Genomic DNA, 22,660 nt, shown 5'->3' on the forward strand with positions numbered 1-22,660 from the left:
AAAAAAAAAAAAAAAAAAAAAAAAAAAAAAAAAGAGCCTGTGAGAGGCAAAAGCCCTGATGGAGGTCGAGGGAAGGAGATGACTCACCAGAACAACCCTACAAAGGCATCCCTGCCCTCTCCTGATAGGTGACTAAGGGAAAACCCAGAGAGGACAGCAGTTTGCCTCGGGACATGTGACAGCCAAGCTGCCTGGTGGGGCCACAACCAAGTGAATGAGATTCATCTGCGGGCTCAACGCACAGTTGCTGACACTCCCTGAGCGAAACTAGCCTGACTTCCTGGCCACCTGCTCCACGTGGGGGATGGGCGGAAGCAGAAAAGATCAGTGGGTGGTCTTGGTGCCCAGCTGCGCACAGCAAGTGCAGGAGGCCGCTGTGCTGTGCCCAGAGCCCTGTAGTGTTCCTGGAGCAGTTGAGCTTGCATTCTCTCAGGCTTCAGAGATGACAGTGCATGTGAGTTCACCAGGCTGTCCTGAAGTTTCACTTCTGGTTCTCGGCACCTCCCCCATCATTCTGTCCCTTAGAGCAGCGGAGGAGCCTGAGAAAGGGTCTCGGCCTGAAACCGAGAAGTCAGCTTGACCCACCTCAATATCCTCTTGGGGAGAGGCCTGGATAAGCTGGGGCCAGCAGGGCATGCCATCTGCTCTTCAGGCTGCAGCCCCGACTGAATGTTGTATCTGCTGAGACCCCAACACTTGACACTCAGCCTTGGAGAAAGCAGAAGCATGATCTGCACTTGTTGAACAACCCAATGAATGAACGAATGTAATAAACTGTTTTGATCTCATTCAGACTCTAAACCTCAATTCATGCTTTTAGAATACATCCTCTTTTCCTCTGAAATGGGAGCTCAGAGGGAAATAATAAATAAGTATTACATCAGGACTAGATGGGAGCTTGTAGCGGGAGTGATAATAGCCAGGCAGTGAGTGGGGTTTCTGGTGTTTTGTTTAGTTTTGGACAGTGCCTTGCTGCATAGTCCAGGCTGGCCTCAGATTCATAATCTTCCTGCCTCAGCCTCTCAAATGCAAGAATTATAGGTTTATGTCTCCATATGGACATCCCATTTGTTTGTTTCTTTATTTATTTATTTTGGTTTTGTTTGTTTTTTGAGACAGGATTTCTCTGTGTAGCTCTGGCTGTCCTGGAACTCACTCTGTAGACCAGGCTGACCTCGAACTCAGAGATCCTCCTGCCTCTGCCTCCTGGGATTAAAAGCGTGCACCACCACTGCCTGGCTTATCCTGTTTTGTTTTGTTTTGTTTTGTTTTTTGTTTGTTTGTATTTTGACTATCAGTTTGCTTAGTTATGTCCACATTACTCCAGAAGGATTCCAGGTAGCTCTTAGCAACACTAACTGCAGAAAGGTAAGAATGGCAAAGCCAGAACTTTGTGATGGAGGAGTGCTTGTGGCTGCAGCCCTCCAGAACTCATTTACTCAAGACCAAGCCCAGGGTAAGGAAATAGACATGGAGACATGGGGCCGGACTGCAGTGGTGCACGCCTTTAATCCCAGCACTCAGGAGGCAGAGGCAGGCGGATCTCTGTGAGTTCGAAGCCAGCCTGATCTACAGAGCAAGATCCAGGACAGGCACCAAAGCTACACAGTGAAACCCTGTCTCTAGCCACCGCCCTCCAAAAAAACAGATGGTTGTCCTCACAATAGAATTTATGCCCTATGCCCTTAAGAGGGAGACAGCTCAGGCTATAGAATGCCTGGCACACATAAAAATGTAAGCATAACATCATGTACTATAATCCCAGCACTTGGGAGACAGAGACAAGAGAATCTCCAGACCTTGCTAGACAGTCAGTTTAGCTGAATGGGTTCGCTGAGAGTTCCTGTCTCAAAAAAATAAGTTGGAGGGGCAGGCGAGGATGGCTCACCAGGTAAAGGTGCTTACTGTACAAGCCTGATGACCTGAGTTCAATCCCCAGAACCCACATAAAAAAAAAGCTGAATGCTGTCGGCAACATCTGTAATCCAAGTACTACTACAGCAAGATGGGAAACAGAGATGACTAGTGTGCAGTGTGACAGGAACAATGTAAGAGACCCAGCCTCAGCAAGATGAAGAGAGTCAATTCCCAAAAGTTGTCCTCTGACCTCCACACATTCGCAATAGCAATGCACACAAGAAGCATGCACGCACACACACATACACACAGGCAAATACAAAAAAATAATAATGATGATGATGATTTAAAATTTTAAAATAGTAATAATAATGTGAAGAGTGATTGAGGAAAACACGTGACATTGACCTCTGGCCTCCACAGGTGTGCACACAGATGTGCACCCCTCCCCCCCCAAAAAAAAGAAAAAGAAAAAGAGGGCTGGAGAGATGGCTTAGGAGTGGTTAAGAGTGCTCGCCACTCAAGCAAAGGACCTGAGCTCCGTTCCTAGCACCCACATGGCTCTCGCAGCTGCCTGCAACTCCAGTGTGATAGCTTCCCTGGGCTCCTGCACGAATGTAGTGCACATAAATTAATACAAAAAAGAAAAAAGAAAACCACATAGCATAAACACACCTATCTTAAAAGAAAAGAAAAAGAAAGAGACAAGAGCCAGGTATGGCGCATACTGCAATCCCACAACACCTCTCTCCCTCTCTCCCTCTCTCCCTCCTCTCCACAGTGTGAGATGTAATAAGATAGTCTGAACCCAAGAGGAAGGCCCCCAGCACACACTGAATCTGCCAGTCCCCTGACCTTGAACTTGTAAACCTCTCTAACTCTGACACATGAAAACTTCAATTGTTCAAGCCACCCAATCAATGGTATTCTGGTACAGTAGCCCACACCGACTGAGACAGAAATTAGACATAGTACTGGTTTGTTTTTGTCAGTTTGACATAAGCTAGAGTCATCTGGGAAGGATCCTCAACTGAGAAAAGGCCTCCATCAGATTGGCCTCTGGTACATTTTGTTGATTAATGATTGATGTGGAAGGGTCCAGCCCACTGTGGGTGGTGTCATCCTTAGGCAAATGGTCCTGGATTGCGAAAGAGAGGAATCAGAACAATCTATAGAGAGTGAGTCAGTAAGCAGTGTTCCTCCGTGCTCTCTGCTTGGGTGCTCATGCTGCTTTGGGGAGGACTGTGGAAGTACTTGGACTTTGGATTGGAAACACCATTCCATGTTCAGAGCTTAATGAACTGCTGTGGGAACTTGGAAGACAATGGTGACAGCAGTGCAGACAATGGAGGCCTAGATTGTGAACTTTCAAAGTCTGGGAGTCCCTCAAAGACTCTAGCAGAACCATTTGTGTGATAATTTACATTAAGACTCTGTGGTCTCAGCAAGACTTTGTAGTTTCAGCACAGCACACCCTTAATCCCAGCACTTGGGAGGCAGAGGTAGGTGGATCTCTGTGAGTTCGAAGCCAGCCTGGTCTATAGAGCAACTTCCAGAAATAGCCAAGGACACACAGTGAGACCCTGTATCTAAAAAGGCAAAAAGATAAACCCTGCAGTTTCTGGTCAGCTAGTGGGGAAGAGTCTGCTGGGGTTAACAAGAGACCAGCAGCACTGAAGTGGAACCTTCACTTACCGGGGCAATAAACGCTGGCTAACAAGGGCTGAAATATCAGCCCAGGGTCCCAGGGTTATCAGCTCCCAGGATACTGAGTCCCAGGTCCTCCGCTGTGCCGAGAGGCAGACTATGGAACCAGGAAAATGACCTTGTTTCTCCTTCTAAAGAAACTTTTGGCAATGAGTTTGCTATGGTTTGAGTCTGAAATGTCTCCCCTCTGGATCCTGTTTTGAATGCTTGTCCCCTGGCTGTTGGGAGGCTGTGAAGTTTTTAAGAGATGAGTTGGTGGAAGTCATAGGCCAGGCCTGGGTTCTGCCCATTCTCTGCTTCCTGGTCCACCGTGGGGGAACAGCTCCACTCTACTGCATGCCACCAGGACAGAGCCACTCTGCTGTGCCTTCCCCGTTATGATGCTCTGAAGCCCCGACTGTGAGGGAAAAAACAACAACTTTCTCCCCTCGGGTTGTTGTATCAGACATTCTGTCATAGTAGCACCAAAATAACTAATCCAATGTCCTCACTGTGGCGCAACTCTATGAGTCTTCACAGTGTCTAAATAGAGTATTGTGATCACCTCTCTGATCTCATTGTTCACCTGCAGTACCAGCCAAGGGAAGAGGCAATACCAAGTTCCACCCATGGGGAAATCTGGGGTATGATAGACTTCATTACATGTTATTAGGAAGACCATTTCATGGGCTGGAGATATGGCTTAGTTACATAGTGTTGTGGTTTGAATAAGAAATGTCTTAGACCTGTATGAAAAGAATGTCAAATCTTTGAAGAAAGAAAATGAAGAAGATATCAGAAGATGGGAAGAATTGGAAGGAGTGGAGAGAGAGGAAACTTAAGTCGGAATATAAATAATAATAATAATAATAATAATAATAGTGAAACATGGTGGTATTTTATTTGTTCTGAAATGTGATTTTAATTGTATGTTAATAAATAAAGTTGCCCGGGGGTCAGAGCTATTAGAGCCATAGAAAGAACATGGCAGCAGCGGCAGCAGCAGTGGCGGCGGCAGCGCACACCTTTAATCCCAGCACTTGGTAAGCAGAGCTAGGTAAGTCTCTGTGTGTTCAGGGATACAGCTACCATTGGAGACACACACCTTTAAGACCTGGAGGGCTGTACTTACAGGCAGTGATGAGGCAGTCACGTGTTTGGGTTTACAACCAATGAGTAGACAGAACAGAAAGACTATATCAAGACAAACACACAGGAAGTAGGTCTCTTTCAGAGAGGTAGGACCACCACAGGAGGAAGGGTAAGGTTTTAGCTCTGAGCTCTGACCTCTTGGCTTTCTCTTTTACATTGGTTCTGTGTTTCTTATTTAATAAGACGGTTGGTTACATCTACAATGAAAAGAAAAGAAATGTCTTAGTCTGGCAAGAAGGCTCAGCAGGTAATGGCACTTGCCTAGAAGCCTGAAAACCTGAGTTCCATTCCCAGGACCCACATGGTAGGAAGGAGGGAACTGATTGCTACAGGTTATATCCTCTAACCTCCATATATTCACTCCAATACATAAAAAAATGTAATCTTAATTTAAAAGAAATATCCCTCATAGGCTCGTGTGTTTCAACACTTGGTCCCCAGTTGGTGGCGCTGTTTGGAAAGTCTGTGGAACCTTCAGGAGGTGAAGCCTTGCTCAAAAAAGTGGGCCCGTGGGGGTAGGTTATCCTCACTCCCTGTTCTCTCTCCTCTCCCCTCCCCTCCCCTCCCTCCCTCCCTCCCTCCCTCCCTCCCTCCCTCTCTCTCTCTCTCTCTCTCTCTCTCTCTCTCTCTCTCTCCCCTTCTCTTCCCCTCCCTCCTTCCTGGCTGCTTAAGCAATGTGACCAGCTGGCCTCCCATGCCTTCAGGCCTGAGGCCATGTTGTCCTCACTTTGATGGATAGACCTGTAATAAGCCTTTCTCCCTGAAGTTGCTTCTCGTCCAGTATTTTGCCACAAGAAGAAAAGTAACTAATATATATCTGGCACACTTGGAGCCCTGGGTTCTAGCCCAGGCACTGAAGAAAACCAGCACAATGACACACTCCTGGCATTCTAGCACTTGGGAGGCAGAGGCAGGAGGATCAGGAGTTCAGGGTCATTCCCAACTGCATACTGATTTCAAAGCTGGCCTGGGCTACATGAGACCTTCTCTGAAAGAGAGAGAGAGGGATGGGGTGAGAGACTGAGATTATTTCTTCACTTTCTGACGTGGTCCAAAGGACACCTGAGATCCTTCCAGCTCAGCAGAATGCACAAAATGGATTCAAAGATAGAACTGGTATGCCCAGGGACCATAACCATGCGTCCCTCAGGGCACCAAGTCCCATTTGCCCTGACTTCTGGCTATGGGTCTGGACTCCCCCACCTCAGAGACCATGAAGCAAGGAAGGAGCAGGCTTCTCACCAGCTTGAGCATCTTAGCAGCTGCCACTGGCAAGTGTGGATGTCACCCCAGCAACCAATTATCCCTCTGTAAAAACATTTCCTTTAGCTAAAAATCATAAATCTCCCCTTCTAAATGGCAGGTTGATTGTTGCCTCTGCTTTGAAGAGATCTGCACATAGCAAGTGGTCAGCTTTCACAGGCTAACAGGGGATGTGGGTCAAATACCAGGGTCAGAGCCTAGTCCATTCATCACTGGTATGAAAACAAGGTCATGCCAGGGACAGAGATGGCTACAGATCACGTCCATTCTAGGTGATCACAGAATGTTGGTGTCTGGAAACTGGAAGACTCAGCTCTTCTCTGCTCCACACACACTGAGATGACTCATATTAATTCCCTAAGACAGCTTTGATACTCTCATCCCGTGTTCCTAAAGCGGTCACCTCAAGAACTGATCATTAAAAAAGAAAGGAAGGGGGGTGGGCTGGGGGGAAGGGGAGGGGGCAGGAGGGGGGAGAACAAGGGAATCCGTGGCTGATATGTAGAACTGAATTGTATTGTAAAATTTAAAAAAAAGGAAAGGAAAGAAGGGAGGGAGGGAGAGAGAGAGAGAGAGAGAGAGAGAGAGAGAGAGAGAGAGAGAGAGAGAAAGAAAGAAAGAAAGAAAGAAAGAAAGAAAGAAAGAAAGAAAGAAAGAAGAGCTGATCATTTTATAGTAAAAAAAATGTGAAAAACAATAAGAAAGTGAAGAAATAGAAACAAGGGGAAATGAGTAATGGAAAGCTAAGAGAAATCAGGAATGCAGTCAGTACAGAGACACTCACAGAACCCCATGTACTTGGAAACTACAGGCCAATAATGTAAATGAGCTTCCTAACAGTCATTGTGAAAGGAAAATAAAATATATTGTGTGATCCCTAAAGCCAGCTAAAAGAAAACCATTCTCTAGGAAAATGCCTATCCCTTTTAGGAAGACCAGGCTTCTGAGGTCCCAGAGCCCACATGGGTAGAATGAACAAGCGTTGTCCTCACCAAGACCCAGCACTCAACCTCCTGGGCTGTTTCCCTTAATTCTCCTCAATAAAAACCTGCAATGCAATGCTAAGGTCCAGCTTAGCAAAACAGTGACCCCTGGGAAACTCTCCAACGTTAAGCATTGCAGATACAGATGGCGGGTTCTAAGAAGCAGTTACATGTTGAACTGGGTTTTCTAAAACTTTTTTTTAGATTTCTTTTTTTTTCAGTTGTACAAGTGTTTTGTCTACGTGTGTTCAAGTGCACCACGTATGTGCTCGGTGCCCCAGGAGGTCAGAAGGTGTCTGATCCTTTGGAGCTGGAGTTATAAACAGTTGTGAGTGGCCACGTGGGTGCTGGGAACTGAACCTGGGTCCTCGGCGAGAGCAGCCAGTAAGTGTGATGGATATGTTTATTTCTGCATAAAGAATTAAATTTGGGCTGAATATTTGGTTTTAATATTTTAAAATTGTATTATTTATTTATATTTATCTTAATATTCATTATTATTGTATGTGCATGTGTGTTTGAGTACCATGACACGCATGTGGAGGTCAAAGGACAACTTGAGCTGGGCGGTGGTGGCGCATGCCTTTAATCCCAGCACTCGGGAGGCAGAGCCAGGCGGATCTCTATGAGTTCGAGGCCAGCCTGGGCTACCAAGTGAGTTCCAGGAGAGGTGCAAAGTTACACAGAGAAATCCTGTCTCGAAAAACCAAAAAAAAAGGACAACTACTTGTTTCAGAAGTCCTCTCCTTCCACTGTGGGATCCAGGGACTGAACTCAGGTCATCGGGCTTGTATAACATGTGGTTTTATCCACTGATCTGTCTTTCCACTGGCCAAATATTGGATACAGAAGGACACAGAGCATATCTAACATTTATCAGAGTCATCAATAATTTCATTTTACAATAACCCATGCTGAAAATACTACTTTATAAAACTATACAGTATAAAATTGTAGACGTGTATCTTTGGACTATTTCAGATATTGTTAAAAATTCTCTCCTGATTCCAAACCAAAATTCATTTAACAATTTTTTAATGAAACTGGAGTCAGCCACTTAAACAACAATTTCAAACATTCTGACACAATATAATACAAAGTTATGCTGACTTGGGGGCTGGAAGGTTAAGAGCACTGGCTGCTCTTCTGGAGAACCAGAGTTGATTCCAAGCACTCACATGGCTGTTCATAACCCTCTGTAACTCCAGTCCCAGGGCATCTGACGCCTTCTGCTGGCCTCCCTCAGCAGCAGGTGCACACAGCAGGCAAAGACATACATGTTAATGAAATGCTCATGCACATAAAATAAATAAAGCTTAAAAAATAGTGATAAACAAAGATGTGTTAATTTGATAGTTAACGTTCTGAGGAATGACAATGGGGAAATACTAAAAGTCCTTGTTTTTCACAATTAAATCACTATGTTTTCATAAGAGCAGAAAATTTGCATGTGCTGTAAAAAGACTGCCAATTTATAACATAGAATAAGCAGTCTTGTCTCTGAGCTGAGGTGTTTCAGACAACACTGGCTGGTTTTATTTCATGATGGACAACACACAAAGTACAGAGTTCCCATGTTGTGTTCAGAACCAAGACTACAGTGAAGTCACGCAATGCAACATGGGCAAGCACTGCCAGGAAACGCCTGAGTCAGTGTGCATTTGATTTTGGATTACATTTTGGTTATTGAAAGTTCCAAATCCCTTAACTGTTGCCAAAAGTTTCACAGTCCCACATTCCATTATCAACTCTACATGGAGTCGTGACCCACAGTTTAAGCAGCCGGGACTTAGGAGTCACACTTGTAGGATGGCTGTGAGTTCGTTTTCCGTGGCTATAGGGGAAGAAGCACCCTAGGCAGGAGTGGCGCCATGCTGTACACTGGACACCCTGACAGAATAAGAGAGGAGAAAGGAAACAACTAGATGAGTCCCACCCGGCATTCCCTCTCCACTTCCTGCTCAGCCACCATGTGCCCAAGTAAGGAGTCCTGGCTGCAAACCACCACTGTCCAGCTTTTCCTCCCCTAATGGACGGTATCCCCTCACACCATGAGCCAAGAAAATCCTTCCTCCCTTATATCTCTTTGGTCAGGCATTCTGCCACAGCAAAAGGATAGGTAACTAAAATAAGGGAGCCTGAGAGGTGTTCTGGAATAGCAGCAATGTATGTCAGTTACGTGGATGCTTTATAAAAAGTCTTCTAATACAGGAACCTTTATGAAGGGGATACCAGGGGTCCCTCCTCCAAGTCCACCTCCATATCCTTGGGACTTTGACTCATGGTGTGGATCCAGGGTCCCCCTAATTCTTCTCTACTGCCCCTTTCAGCCATTCCTTCTAACCCATCTATACATTCCTTTGTGACTTCCCACAAACCCACAGAACAGCTCTCTACCAGGGACCCACAGCTGCCATACTTGGCTGGGACCCAGCCATTCTGTCTATCCCATCTACATTCCCTTGTGACTCCCACCAACCTACAGAACTGCTCTCTACCAGGGACTCCACAGCTGCCGCACTTGACTGGGATCCAGATTGGGCAATGACAACTAAAGACCAGAACACCTACCCAAGAAAGGCAAGACCAGATATCTGCACCAAGAAATACCACAAATGTACTGACTCCAGATGCCTAGATCCCAGCACAAAACACAAACAGGAAGAACCGAGACACTATGACTCCTCTAGAAGCCAGAAACCATGTTGTAATATGTCCTGAGAAAACCAAATACATTGAAGCACATGACAGGAACTTCAAAGTAGCAATTATTCATCTGTTCAAAGACCTTAAAGAAGACATGAATAAATGCCTTAATGAAGACCGTGAAAACCCTAGCAGATGAATGAGATAATGAAAACAGTTCAAGATATGAAACTAGAATTTAACAAAGAAATAGACCCACTCAAGAAAAGCCAAAGTGAAATAAAACTTCAAATGAAAAACTCTAGAAGTCAAACAAAAAGTCCAGAGATCGGAGCATGGCTCGACCCTCATCAGAGAGGCATCTTCTTGCAGTAGATTGTGATTAACACTGAGACCCACAAATGGACAATGTTCAGAGAGTGAGAAACTTGAGGGCACTCAACCCTAAATGGGGTGTCTCTATCAAATTCTTCCCTCAAGGCTCAGGGATCTATGTGGAAAAAGAAGTGGGAAAACTTAGAGATCCAACAGTGGTGAATGATTCCAAGGAAATAGTATCTTCTAGGCACAACAGGACCGATGCACATAGGACTGTGACCAAAAAAAAAAAAAAAATTGACAAAGTCTCCACCTGCTGGGAAGGAAAAACCAGTTTTGTTTTGTTTTGTTGTGTTTTTCAATGGAGTGATGCTAGGTATATCAACCACATTCTAGGGCAGGTCCCATGCCTAAAAGTTGTTGGCCGACACAAAAGAGACTTCATGTTTTTTGTGTGCTTTCTATTTTGGTTTGGTATATATATATATATTGTCTTACTGTTTTGTTTTGTTTTTTAATTTTCATTTCCTGGGGGGGGTCCTCTTTGAGAGAAAGAACATGAAGTTGTGTGGGTAAGGAGGTGAGCAGGATATTGGAGGAGTTAGGGAATGTCTTAGTTAGGGTTTCTATTGCTGTGAAGAGACACCATGACTACAGTTTTCCTTATAAAGGAAAAACATTTAATTGCAGTGGCTTACAGTTTCAGAGGTTCAGTCTCTTTTCCTCATGGTGGGTGTGCAGCCAGACATGGTGCTGGCTACATCTTGATCAGAAGGCAACAGGAAGTGGTCTGTTTGTTTCACTGGGGGTGGCTTGAGCATAGATAAACTGTCAAAGCCTGCCTCCACAGTGACAGACTTCCTCCAACAAGACCACACCGACTCCAAGATGGCTACAACTCCTGATAGTGTCACTCCCTTTGGGGACCATTTTCTTTCAAACTACCACAAGGAAGAAGAAAGAACATGATAAAAACATATTGTATGAAAGACGTAAATGAAAATAATTTTAAAAGTGATTATCAGACATAATAGTACAGATTTTTAAACAAAGGCTCTTGGCGAGACATGGTATACTCCCACTACTTGGGAAGCTAAGGTTGGCAGATCCTAAGTTCAAGGCCAGCCTAGACCCTGTCTTAAATAAACAAAGAAATATATAAAATAAGACATGAAGCTGGGCATGTTGACACATGCCTTTACTAGTGGTTCTCAACCTGTGGGTCATGACCCCTTTGGGAGTCAAACAATCCTTTTACAGGGGTTGCATATCAGATATCCTGCATATCAGATATTTACGTTCATAACAGTAGCAAAATTATAGTTAGGAAGTAGCAATAAGAATAATTTTATGGATTGGGGATTTAGCTCAGTGGTAGAGCACTTGCCTAGCAAGCGCAAGGCCCTCAGCTCAAAAAAAAAAAGAGAATAATTTTATGGTTGGGGGGTCACCACAACATGAGGAATTGTACTAAAGGGTCACAGCATTAGGAAGTTGAGAACTCCCAGCACTTGGGAGGCAAAGGCAGGTGGCTTTCTGAGTTCAAGGCTAGCCTGCTCTACAAAGGGAGTTCCAGGAAAGCCAAGGCTACACAGAGAAAACCCGTTTCAAAAAAACAAAACAAAAGACATGCTGTTTAGGAAGACAGGCACTCTGCCTAGGCTAGTATTGGAGCTCTATCAGCGCCTGGACCAGGACTCAGCCAAGACAAGTCAACCGTGTCTGGGTCAGGACCCAGACAGTAGCAGCCACCTTATGCCATAGCTCAGTTTAACCATTGCTGTTCCAGAGTCTGACCACTTGGTGTCTCCACTGGACATGCTGCTCAACAGGAACCAGGACTCACTACTACATTCAGAACACAGCCCTCCCCCTGAGGTGGAATAAGTCAGAGTTCTCAGCTCAGAGAAACAATGAGAAATGCCAGCAACTGAATTTAAGTGGCAGCAGAGCTGGCTGGTAGAGAGCTGAGATTCAGACCCCAAGGAACAGGGGGCCCCCATGGGGGTAGACTAAGGCAAGTCTAATTTGAACACTTACCCAACCCACACGGTTCCCTCCAACCCAGAACCAATCTGCTAGCCAGGATCCTCTTTCCTTTTTTTGTTGTTTGTCTCTCTCTCTAGGATGGAACAAGCAGGAAGCAGGGGCTTCATTTGTCTTGTAGAGCCTAGCACCCCAGAGCTTGGCTCAGAGCACATCACCAGCATCTGTTGAATGAAACTTGGACAACAATGCAGTACTCACATCACCCCCGCACAATGGAGATGGGTGGAGACTTCCTCTGAGTCTGGGGCATCAGCTTCCAAAGAACAATTACAATTGTTCCTTGTGATGTTGGAGGAAACCTTTACGGGGTAGGCACAGGCACCTGCGTGGAACTGAGAGCTAACGGTCTCAGTGGAGGGAGGAAGGTGTTGGTAGCCTAGCTAACGGACCAGACACTGGGCAGTTCCATTTCCCTTTTTTTTTTTTTTCAAAAGTAAACAGCATGGTGAAAGGAAGGGGCAGGTTTCCATACCACCCTTTGATAGGCCCAAGGAAAACAGAAAATATAAATCAGCGGCAAGTCAATAGAAACCAACGTGGGCTGCTCCTGCTGGTCTCCACTTCCCAACCACCCTCCATCGAGCCTAGGCAGATGATGGAGAGCAAACTGACCAACCAACCTGAGGCTTTCTGGGATCCTGAGAAAGACTCTTGGAAAGACATAGAACATGCTTGGTGAATAAGGATGGAAGAGTCAAAACTGCAAATACTTCTTGGAGATAGAAGGAGGGACAAAGAACCAGAGAAACAGACTTGGACAACCACACAGACACAGGCAGCTGCCCAAGACCCTCAGAGGATTCATTTAGGCACAGAGGTGGGGCACTAAGGCAGACCCCCAAAAACAGTTCTACACAAGACCACCCCGTGTACATCAATCAACATTTCTATGTGTGCTGTCTCACCAGGGCCTAGAGTTGATCAGCATTATCCAGTAGAACTTTAAGAGGTGATGGAAATTTCTAAAGCTGGATTTTCTGTTTGTTTGTTTGTCTGTTTTTTGAGATAGGTTCCTGTCCTGGATCTCGCTCTGTAGCCCAGGCTGGCCTCGAACTCACAGAGATCCGCCTGGCTCTGCCTCCCAAGTGCTGGGATTAAAGGCATGAGCCACCACCATCCCGGCCCGAGCAGGATTTTCTATTGTAGGGTATTTGCACACTTTGTATTGCTGTGACTGTTGTAATAAAAAGCTGAAGAGTCAATAGCTAGGCAGGAGGTATAGGTGGAATTTCTGGGGGGAGAAAGGAAGAAGAGAAGGGATCTAGGCACTCAGGTGACACCAAGAGACACAGAGGGGGAAACAGGAGGTGAAAAATGTAAGAGAGGTAACGCCACATGATAGAACATAGATTAATATAAATGGGTTAATTTAAGTTGTAAAGGTTAGTTAGGAACAAGCCTAAGCTATAGGCCAAGCTTTCATAATTAATGAGAAGTCTCTGTGTCATTAGTTGGGAGCAGGCTGATGGGACAGAAAGACTTGTTTTACATTTTCCAATATGGCAGCCAGGAGCCATAGAGAGCTCCTAAATTTCATATTGGATAGGACAGTCCAAGACATCACCACCACCACCACCCATGCAGTGAGCAAAGCTACCCCTTGGTAGGTATTTCTGTATCCTTTCCTGTCCTTCCACTCTCTCACACTGTTGGGGAAGCAGGCTTAAGAGACCTCATCCCTTATTGTGCCTCCAGGTACCACTAGACAATCAATGTTGGTGGGCTTGAATTTCATGTAAAACAAATATGTAAGATGCCTTTGGGGGCTAGGAATGTAGCTCAATTGGTACAGTACTTAATTAGCATGCACAAATCCCATGGTTCAATCCCCAGCACAACATAAAAAGATATGGTAGTGCATGCCTATAATCCCAGCATTCAGAAAAGTGGAGGCAGGAAGATCAGAAGTTCAAGGTTATCCTTGACTACCCAGTCAGTTTAAAGCCAGCTGAGCTATATAACACACTGTCTCAAAATAAAATAAAATGATTGTAGCCAGAGTTTTCCTCTATCACCTGCCAGTCCCACAGCCACTCAGACCTGACCAAGCAAACACAGAGACTTATATTGCTTACAAACAGTATGGCCGTGGCAGGCTTCTTGCTAACTGTTCTTATATCTTAAATTAATCCATTTCCATAAATCTATACCTTGCCGCCTGGCCCGTGGCTTACCGGTGTCTTCACATGCTTCTTGTCATGGCGGCGGCTGGCAGTGTCTCCCTCTGTCTTCCTGTTCCCTCCTTTCTCCTCTCTGTTAGTCCTGTCTATACTTCCTGCCTGGCCACTGGCCAATCAGTGTTTTATTTATTGACCAATCAGAGCATTTGACATACAGACCATCCCACAGTAAATGATTTTTTTTTTTTTCTGTGATTGGATTCAGTTTCTATCTCCAGGGCTCATGTTGTCCTGTGGTAAATATTTACTCTAAATAAATGCAGGTTAAATGCAGTTGTGTGAGAGCTTCCCCTTTCTTCTTCCAGGGTTCATCTGAGTCTCAGGAGAGTTTCAGGTATGTGGCCAACAGTCAAACTGCTGGGAAGAGGGATATGTTGTGGAATAATCTTTTTGTAAACTGTGAATATGTGTCATTCTGATTGGTTTAATAAAAAGCTGAATGGCCAATAGCTAGGCAGGATTTTTCAGGGCAGAGAGGACACTGGGAAGAAGAATGGCAGAGTCAAGAGGAGATGCCAGGAGAAGCAGGAAGGCAGGATAGACAGTATGTAGATGGGGTAAAAGAGCCTCAGGGCAGCACATAGATGACTAGAAATGGGTTTAAGTTATAAGAGCTAGCTTAAAACCAACCTAAGCTATCGGGTGAGCTTTCATAATTAATAAGAAGTCTCTGTGTGTTTATTTGGGACAGAGAAATCCACCTACAGGGATATATGGAAACTTAGAGGCCACTGTCTGTGCTGGCATCTAACTCTGACCTGTGCCCTCATCTCCAAGCATATAATCATGGTCTATTTAGTCTCTGGTTATAGGATTCCTGCCACCCCGACAGGAACAGGGGAGCAAGGCAGAAACCCTCCTCAGAGGCCCATGCCTGCCCACACATCTGCATGCCTCCCGCTCATGACAGATGTAATAAAGACAGCTGGCATTTATCAAACTTCCCTTATGTTCCAGGTGTAGCATTTTAACAGCACTAGCCCAGTTGGACTGCCCCAGAACCCACAGGGATACATGCTTTGCTACTCCTTCCCATTTGAGAAACTGAGACATAGAAAAGTACAGTGGCTGGAAAAGCTCAAACAGAAAGTCTGTTCTCCCCTCCCCACCCCCTCTAAGATTTACTCATTTGGGGCCAGAGAGATGGCTCAGTGGGAAAGATTGCTGCTCTTGCAGATGACTCTGGTTTGGTTCCCAGCACCCACACGGCAGCTCACAACTATTAACAACTCCAGTTCCAGGGGATCCAACACTCTCTTCTAGATTCCTTGGGCACCCGCACACATACATACAAGTAAAAACACATCTTTGAAAATAAATAAAATTGCCCACAGGGGACAGAGAGATTAGCATGGAGAAAACAGGTATAGAAGCTGAACTAACCTGAGTGTACTTTAAGACAAGGCTATGGAATAATACAAATGTTTCATGCAATTATTTAAATAAAATTGAATTATAAGTAATCCCTAGAACTTGAAAGCAAAATGAAGCAAATGTACCAAACTATTAATAAAATTGATAGTGAAAGTGTTTAGAGAAGAATTATTTCAAATTTTAAGCAGAATTTGATTCTATATTCCCATCAGAATATACCCAAAAGGCAAAAACAAAAAATGTTTTTAATCTTAAAATGTCTCCCACAAGCATATCATTAATAAAATCATTTTTATAGATATCATAAGATGGAGAAAATGAATCTAATGGTACCATTAAAAACCAGGTTTAGGGTTGGAGATTTAGCTCAGTGGCTGAACGCTTGCCTAGCAAGTGCAAGGCTGTGGATTCAGTCCTCAGCTCCAAAAGAAAAAAAAAAAAAAAAAAAAAAAACAGGTTTGGGGCCAGCAATGTGGCGCACTGGGTAAAGTTGTTTGCCACCAAGCTTATCACTTGAATTCAACCCCTAGGATCCATTTAGAGAAAGGAAAAAGCTGAATCCTATGAGCTGTCTCCTGTCTTCTACATGCTGTGGCACACCTGGGCATGCACACACACATACAATGTAAATAAGTAAAGATGTATTTTTTTTAAGCCACATTTTTCTTTACTGGAAGAGGAGGTAGAAAGATTGTAAGAGGCAGAGGTTGGAGAGGACTGGGGCTAAACAATATGTTGTGGACATGACAGGCCCACAGCACTCATGGACTCACAGCAGCTGTGGTCGCCTGCACAGGACCTGAGCAAGATCAAGCCAATCAACATTCCAGCACGGAGAGTAGAGAGGCACACAAGCCTCACCCCCCAGCAGAGAAGCTATTGGCAGCTGATGGCTGCTGGGGAAGGGAAAGCCAGTTCTGTTCTTTCATTGGTTTGGTTTGGTTTGCTTTGTTTTTATAGCTGTGGCCCCTGGTAAACTGCCCATCCTCCAATGAATGGCTCCACACCCAGGTATATATGGGTGCCTCTAGCTGGACTCAGTAGGGCCTTAAAACAAAAAAGCTATAATGTTTGGAAGGGGATATGCAGAAGGGATCTCACTATGTAACCCTACCTGGCCTGAAACTCCACACATAAACCAGATTGGCCTTGAATTCAGAGATTTGCCTGCCTCTGCCCACTGAATGCTGAGTGCTGAGATTGAAAGCGTGCATCACCACCATGCCCAGTCTAAAAAATATACTTTTCACCGGGTGGTGGTGGCACATGCCTTTAATCCCAGCACTTGGGAGGCAGAGCCAGGTGGATCTTTGTGAGCTCGAGGCCAGTTTGGGCTACAGAGCAAGATCCAGGAAAGGCGCAAAGCTACACAGAGAAACCCTGTCTCGAATATATATATATATATATATATATATATATATATATATATATATATACTTTTCAAAAATCAAAAATCAGGTTCTTGGCACAAGATAAAAGAAACACAAAAACAAAACCAAGCCAGGCTGATGGTACAGATCTTAATCCCAGTTACTCAGCAGGATGCAAGCAGAAGATTGAAGGTTCCAGGCCAGACTGTGCAACTTAGTGAGACTGACTCAAAAAGAACCAGTGACAGAGATGGAGATCTGTGGTAGGATGATCGCCTAAATGCACAAGGCCCTCTGCAAAAATAAATAATCAAAAAGTTAAAACACCATAATCCTAAATTGAAAGTTAAAATATCAGTTATGAATTCTGGATTGCTTACAATTTCTGATACTCTACCCATTGAAAGGGGATAAAAATTCATTTTATTTATTTATTTTTTGAGACAGGGTCTCTGCGTACCCCTGGATGGCCTGAAACTACCTATGTAGGCCAGGCTGGCCTCAAACTCACAGAGATCTGTCGTCTGAGTGCTGGGATTAAAGACATGCACCACCGCTGGGCATGGGGGCGCACACCTTTAATCCCAGCACTCAAGAGGCAGAGACAGGTGGATCTCTGTGAGTTTGAGGCCAGCCTGGCCTGCATAGCTAGTTCTAGGACAGCCAAAGATACACAAAGAAACCCTGTCTTGAAACAACAACAACAACAACCACGGAACAAAGACAAACAAAGCAGCAAAGGCCAGAGAGTCAGGGGGCCAGGGGTCAGGGGGCTGGCTCCTGCTATGTCTAGGCAAGAAAGCACAATTTCAACTGGGGTAGTCAAATAGAAAAGGACTGGTTGGGTTGGCAAGAGTTGGAGACAGATGATGCGGGGCTGAGGGAAGGGGAGGAGAGAGGGGGAAGAGGAATGGGGTGCGCAGCTTTCTAGTTTGGGCAATTAGGTAGGCAGATGGTGGTGTCATTCACTGACTGAGAAGGGAAAAGAAGAGGAAAAACAGGTCTGGGAGTTCAGTTTTGGAGCTGATGTTATGAGTGAGTGCCTGAGGAATGTCTGGAAAGGGATGTGATGTCTCTATTGAGGTTATGGGGCTAGGGCTCAGACCTCATTTCCCCTCATCCACCAAAATCCAGGCAGAGTTTTCCCCAACTCAGAAAACAATGTATATACAGCTCCTCCCTGCAACTAAGTTGGCCACAGCCCCTTTTAAACATTCAGATATCAGGTCAGATGTCACCTAAACAGAAAATCCTTCCCCAGGATCCAAGCTACAGTCAGTGTCAGGACAGCTAAAGATTCACATTGGTCTGATTTTGTCATGATGGTATTGCATAAAATCAACTTCCAAAGGAAGGAGGGAGAGAAGAAAAGTTGGCTAACAGATACAAAACTGAGGTTAGAAAGAAAGAATAAATCCTTGCTACTATAGGGTTGCTATAGGTTACTATAATAAACAATAACTCATAAATTTCAAAGTTGTTAGGAGAGGGCTCGGTTGGTAGAGTTTGTGTACAAGCTTGAAGACCTCAATTCCATCCTCAGAACCCATGTAAAGGTGAAAGGAGAGAATTGACTCCCCAAGGCTGTACTCAGACCTCCACACATGTGCTATGGCACACATGCCCCACACACATCATGCACATACACAAAATAATAATAGATACATAATTTAATTTAAAAATGAAAACAAAATGGAAGGTTCCTGAGTACTGACACACAAAGTTGATATCTAGCCTATACACACACATGCACATACACACACACACACACACACACACACACACACAAAGGAGGAAAAGGAGAAAATTTTTTAATATTCTCACCAAATACATGTGAGGTAAGGGATATGCTAACTATCCTGACTAGATCATAAAATACATGAAATTTCAAGCATCAATAACAAATAAAAAATACAGTAAGCTTCCAGAAACTCAGTACACATAACAATGAACATTGATTTCTCACCCAGGGGTCTGTGGGTCAGCTGGGTCAGGCTGGGCTCCAAGCTTTGGGTCATGCGCAGTTGCCTCACATGTCTGTTCATCGTATGTCCAGCTGAAGGACTCCCTGATGCCTGGTGTTCTCATGGCCAAGGACAATTGCTCAAGAGGTGGAAAGGGAAACACTCAGTGACTTGGAGGAGCTAGCTGCTGCCACTTCCACACATATTCTTTTGGCCCAAGCAAGTCACATGACTAGGTCCAGTATCAACAGGGTGAGGAAGTATACTCCTCTCGAAGTGGGGAGGGTTAGGTGAAGTAAATATTTGCTGAGCAATAATATAATCTACCAAATGACCCCAATTCTTTTTTTTTTCTCCTAGAGAGCCACAACACAGAGCAACACATCCCTATGGAAATACTATCTTCTATGAATGAATAGAGAAAATGTGCCTTTTAAAGCAAGAAGATTCTCTCCACTCTTCAAATGAGGAACCTGAGGATCAAGAAAGGGAAGTGACTGGCCCCACAGCCATAGAAACCAGCCTGTCTGGCTCCTGTTCTGTCTCCTACATATAAGGAATTAAGCAGCAAAAACACTAATTTCTTGGTAATTAAGGCCATATTACTCACCCTGTCCTCTCACGGAGGCTTGGTGAACAGGTATAGAACCATTCTGCAAGAAAGGTCTTTTGCTGATTCAGTCTCAGATCTCACTCAGAATCCAGGTAGTACTTTGGTTCGTCATTTCCAGTTTCCCAAGCCCCAAATGCTAAGTGTGTGTTGAACGGATGAGTCATCCATACTGTGAAATTTTAACTGCTGCTTACGCGTTCTGTGAATTCTGTGTTCTGTCCCACAGGGGCCTACCCTAAGGTACAGACGGTTAGTGAACCTGAAGTCTCAAACACACAGTGAGCTAAACAGTGAGAGACAGAGGCCTAGGAAATGTTTAGCAGGGCATGAATCAGATAAGCAATCAGCAACCCTTCTGAATTGGGGTTACTTAAGACTTTAAACTGCTTTGAGGTTTGTGTACTGTGTAAATAGCTCAGTGAATACAGTTTGCTTCTATAGGTATGAATTCAGGTGTGTTTCTGCTTGAATAGGCTACAATCAGAAACGGGTGTGGCATATGGATCCAATGGGTATTTCCCATCTGGAAATATTTTCAAGTTTATACTAGCATGCAAAAAGCAATTACTTGTTTGTTGGTTGGGAAACTCTTGAAAATCCTCCTCCTCCATAATCTACTCCTACACATTCGCCTGAAGCCTGTTTTCAGCAACAGAGTCAACTTCTAACCACTCCTTCAGTGGCCAAGAAAGGCAGTGAGTATACCGTGTGCCAAGTGCTGAGCGAGCCACCAGGGTGACAGGCGGGGAAACAGGTGGTGTCCAGAGTCGGCTAGGCCCACATTCACCCCATAGCTGACATGGATGACACAGGACCATGAGCCAGACAGCGTGCTAAGTGCTCCTCCTGGATTATCACGTTTAATCCTTGCAACAAGTTGATGAGGTAGGCGCTATTATTACACTGCTTTATAGCTGTGGAAACCAAAGTGCAGAGAGGCAAAGGAAATTGCCCAAGGTCACATAACTAGCAGATGGCAGAACTGACATTTGACGCTGGGGCCTGTGCTCTAAAATGCTCCCCTACACTGCTTCCTATTAAGAGCTCGCCCACATTCCTGGGGCGGTAAGTGGTAGAGTCAGAAATCACAGCAGAAACCCTCATCGACCCGGAAACACTGTGCTCTGAGTTGATAGGTCACCTTTCTTCCTTCCAACCCTCCTCATTTCTGGATGCCACACTAATATGATGGGGACCTTGGGGGGTCCCCCTGATCCTCCTTTTTTAACAAAGAAGAACATTCCTTACCCTGAGAAGTTGCAGGGGGCTCATTTTAGAAGATGGCTTCTCCTATCAAACATGGTAGACACTCACTCAGGATATATCTGTGTGCTTCCTGATTTCTAGGACTGGGTGTAGTTAGCTAAGTAGTTCTAGGAGTGAATCCACCCAACAGTCTCAATAACTAGCGATGTGCGGGGGGAGGGGGCAGGAAAAGGCCAGAGGCGTGCACTGGGTAAAATGTCAAGGGTTGCGAGTGCCCACAGAACTCAATTGAGGGAGCACTGGAATAAACAATCCCCAGAAGGAGGCAGCTTGGTTCGTCATCTTTCCTGTTTTTCCAGTTTGGCCCAATTCCAAAACCTCATCTTAATCTTGTCAGGATTTTGGCCCTCTGCCCCAGGAAGGAGCCGCCAGGAGGCTTAACGCCAGCCAAGTCTTCCAGGAAGTGATGTCTTTTGTGGGTCAAGAGAAAGCAAAGCGGAGCAGGTTTCTGGAAGGGAGAAGGTGGCAAGGACAGAAACAGGCAAGGGCCAGCTAGCCAACTCCCCCTTGAACAGCGCAAAGGCTGCGGTTTCGAATGAGGCAAGGTTTACCGATGGTGTCGCTGGCAGAGCTGGGGGTAGCAGTGGACTGTGGACTGCATGGACTGGCTGCTTACCCACAGAGTGGCCATCTCCCCTCATTCCCTCCAGCTTCTTCCAGTGTGGTTCCCATAGGCACTGAGAGAGGACACAACGGCTGTAAAGACATTAGTGCAAAGATTTTAGCTGTATATTTTTTTGTTACTTTTCCTTTTATGCTAATAGACCCTGACAAAAGCAATTTAAAAGAGAAAGTTTTTTAGGGGAGAAGGCTCACAGTTTGAGGGTACAGTCCATCACAGCAGGGAAGTCCTGGTAGCAGAAGAGTAAGGCAGCTGGACACACATCAGCAGTCAAAAAATAAAGGAGACGAATGCTTATTCTTATCTGTTTCTCCTTTTTATATTGTCCAGGATCCTGTCCCAGATAATAGTACCACCCACAGTGGGTGGATCTTCCCAACTCAGTTAACCAAATCAAGATAATCCCTCCCAGAGGCCTGTCTCTAAATGAATTCTGGATCTCATAAGATAACAACTGACAATAAAGTCACATTGGCCATGTGGGAACTGGTGATGAGACCTTTGAAGGAGTTAGCACGTCCCAAGCACCTACTGCATGTCTGTACGGTACGGTGCAGGGCACTTTTAACCTGGTGTGTCACCTCATGGACTCACTAGCCTTGAGAAGATTACACCCTCATTTTGTAGACGAGTCACCTGGAGGAGACAGTTCCTTTTCAACTCTATCATAACTGCCACCCAAGTCCCAAACCAGGCTATCCACTTTATCTTGAGCATGCCCATTTGAGGACCCTTCATATTTCTGGAACTCTGAGCTGTCCTGAACTTAGCATCTTCCCCTCCCACCGATTTCTGGTTCCCAATCACAGCTTCCCTATTCAGAGCCACAATTATCAGCCTTCATCCACCCATTTCCACATAGAAGCCTGGACCGTGGGTCCAACCTCTGACTCTCTCTCCCAGACATAGGCTTTGCTCTGCTCTGAGATTTGCAGCATAGTTAGGAATTCATGTTAATGAAATCAATTTTAATAACATTTAAATCCAATTTTCCAAAATACTGTTGTTATTCCAACATGTAATCAATGCAAAAAAATTATTAACATTTCGGGGTTGGAGGATGGCTCAGCAGTTAAAAGTTCTTGCAGAGATCCTGGGTTCAGTTCCCAGAACCTCCATGACAGCTCACAACCATCCATAACTCCCCAGTTCCAGAGGATCCAGTGCTCTATTCTAGCCTCTGCACAGACACGTATGCAGGCAAAATAGCCATACACATGCAATAGAAATAAATACATTTTAAGCATTATTGACATTTTAAACCTTGTGTTTATCTTACACTCGTAGCCCATCTTGATTTGGATAGTCCAGTAACAC

The 22,660-nt window shown here is 44.9% G+C and overlaps 1 long non-coding RNA gene across 1 annotated transcript; it reads right to left on the reverse strand.

Moving 5' to 3' along the window:
- Positions 1–41: 41 nt before the first annotated feature.
- Positions 42–21,670, reverse strand: LOC119087909. The gene is made up of 3 exons (XR_005091440.1): positions 21,538–21,670; positions 18,845–21,417; positions 42–708 (listed from the first exon to the last, which is right to left on the reverse strand). It is a non-coding gene; the product is annotated as an uncharacterized LOC119087909 (long non-coding RNA).
- Between the last annotated feature and the right edge of the window lie 990 nt (positions 21,671–22,660).

Source organism: Peromyscus leucopus, chromosome 4 (assembly GCF_004664715.2).
Source record: "Peromyscus leucopus breed LL Stock chromosome 4, UCI_PerLeu_2.1, whole genome shotgun sequence".
Lineage (NCBI taxonomy): Eukaryota > Metazoa > Chordata > Mammalia > Rodentia > Cricetidae > Peromyscus > Peromyscus leucopus.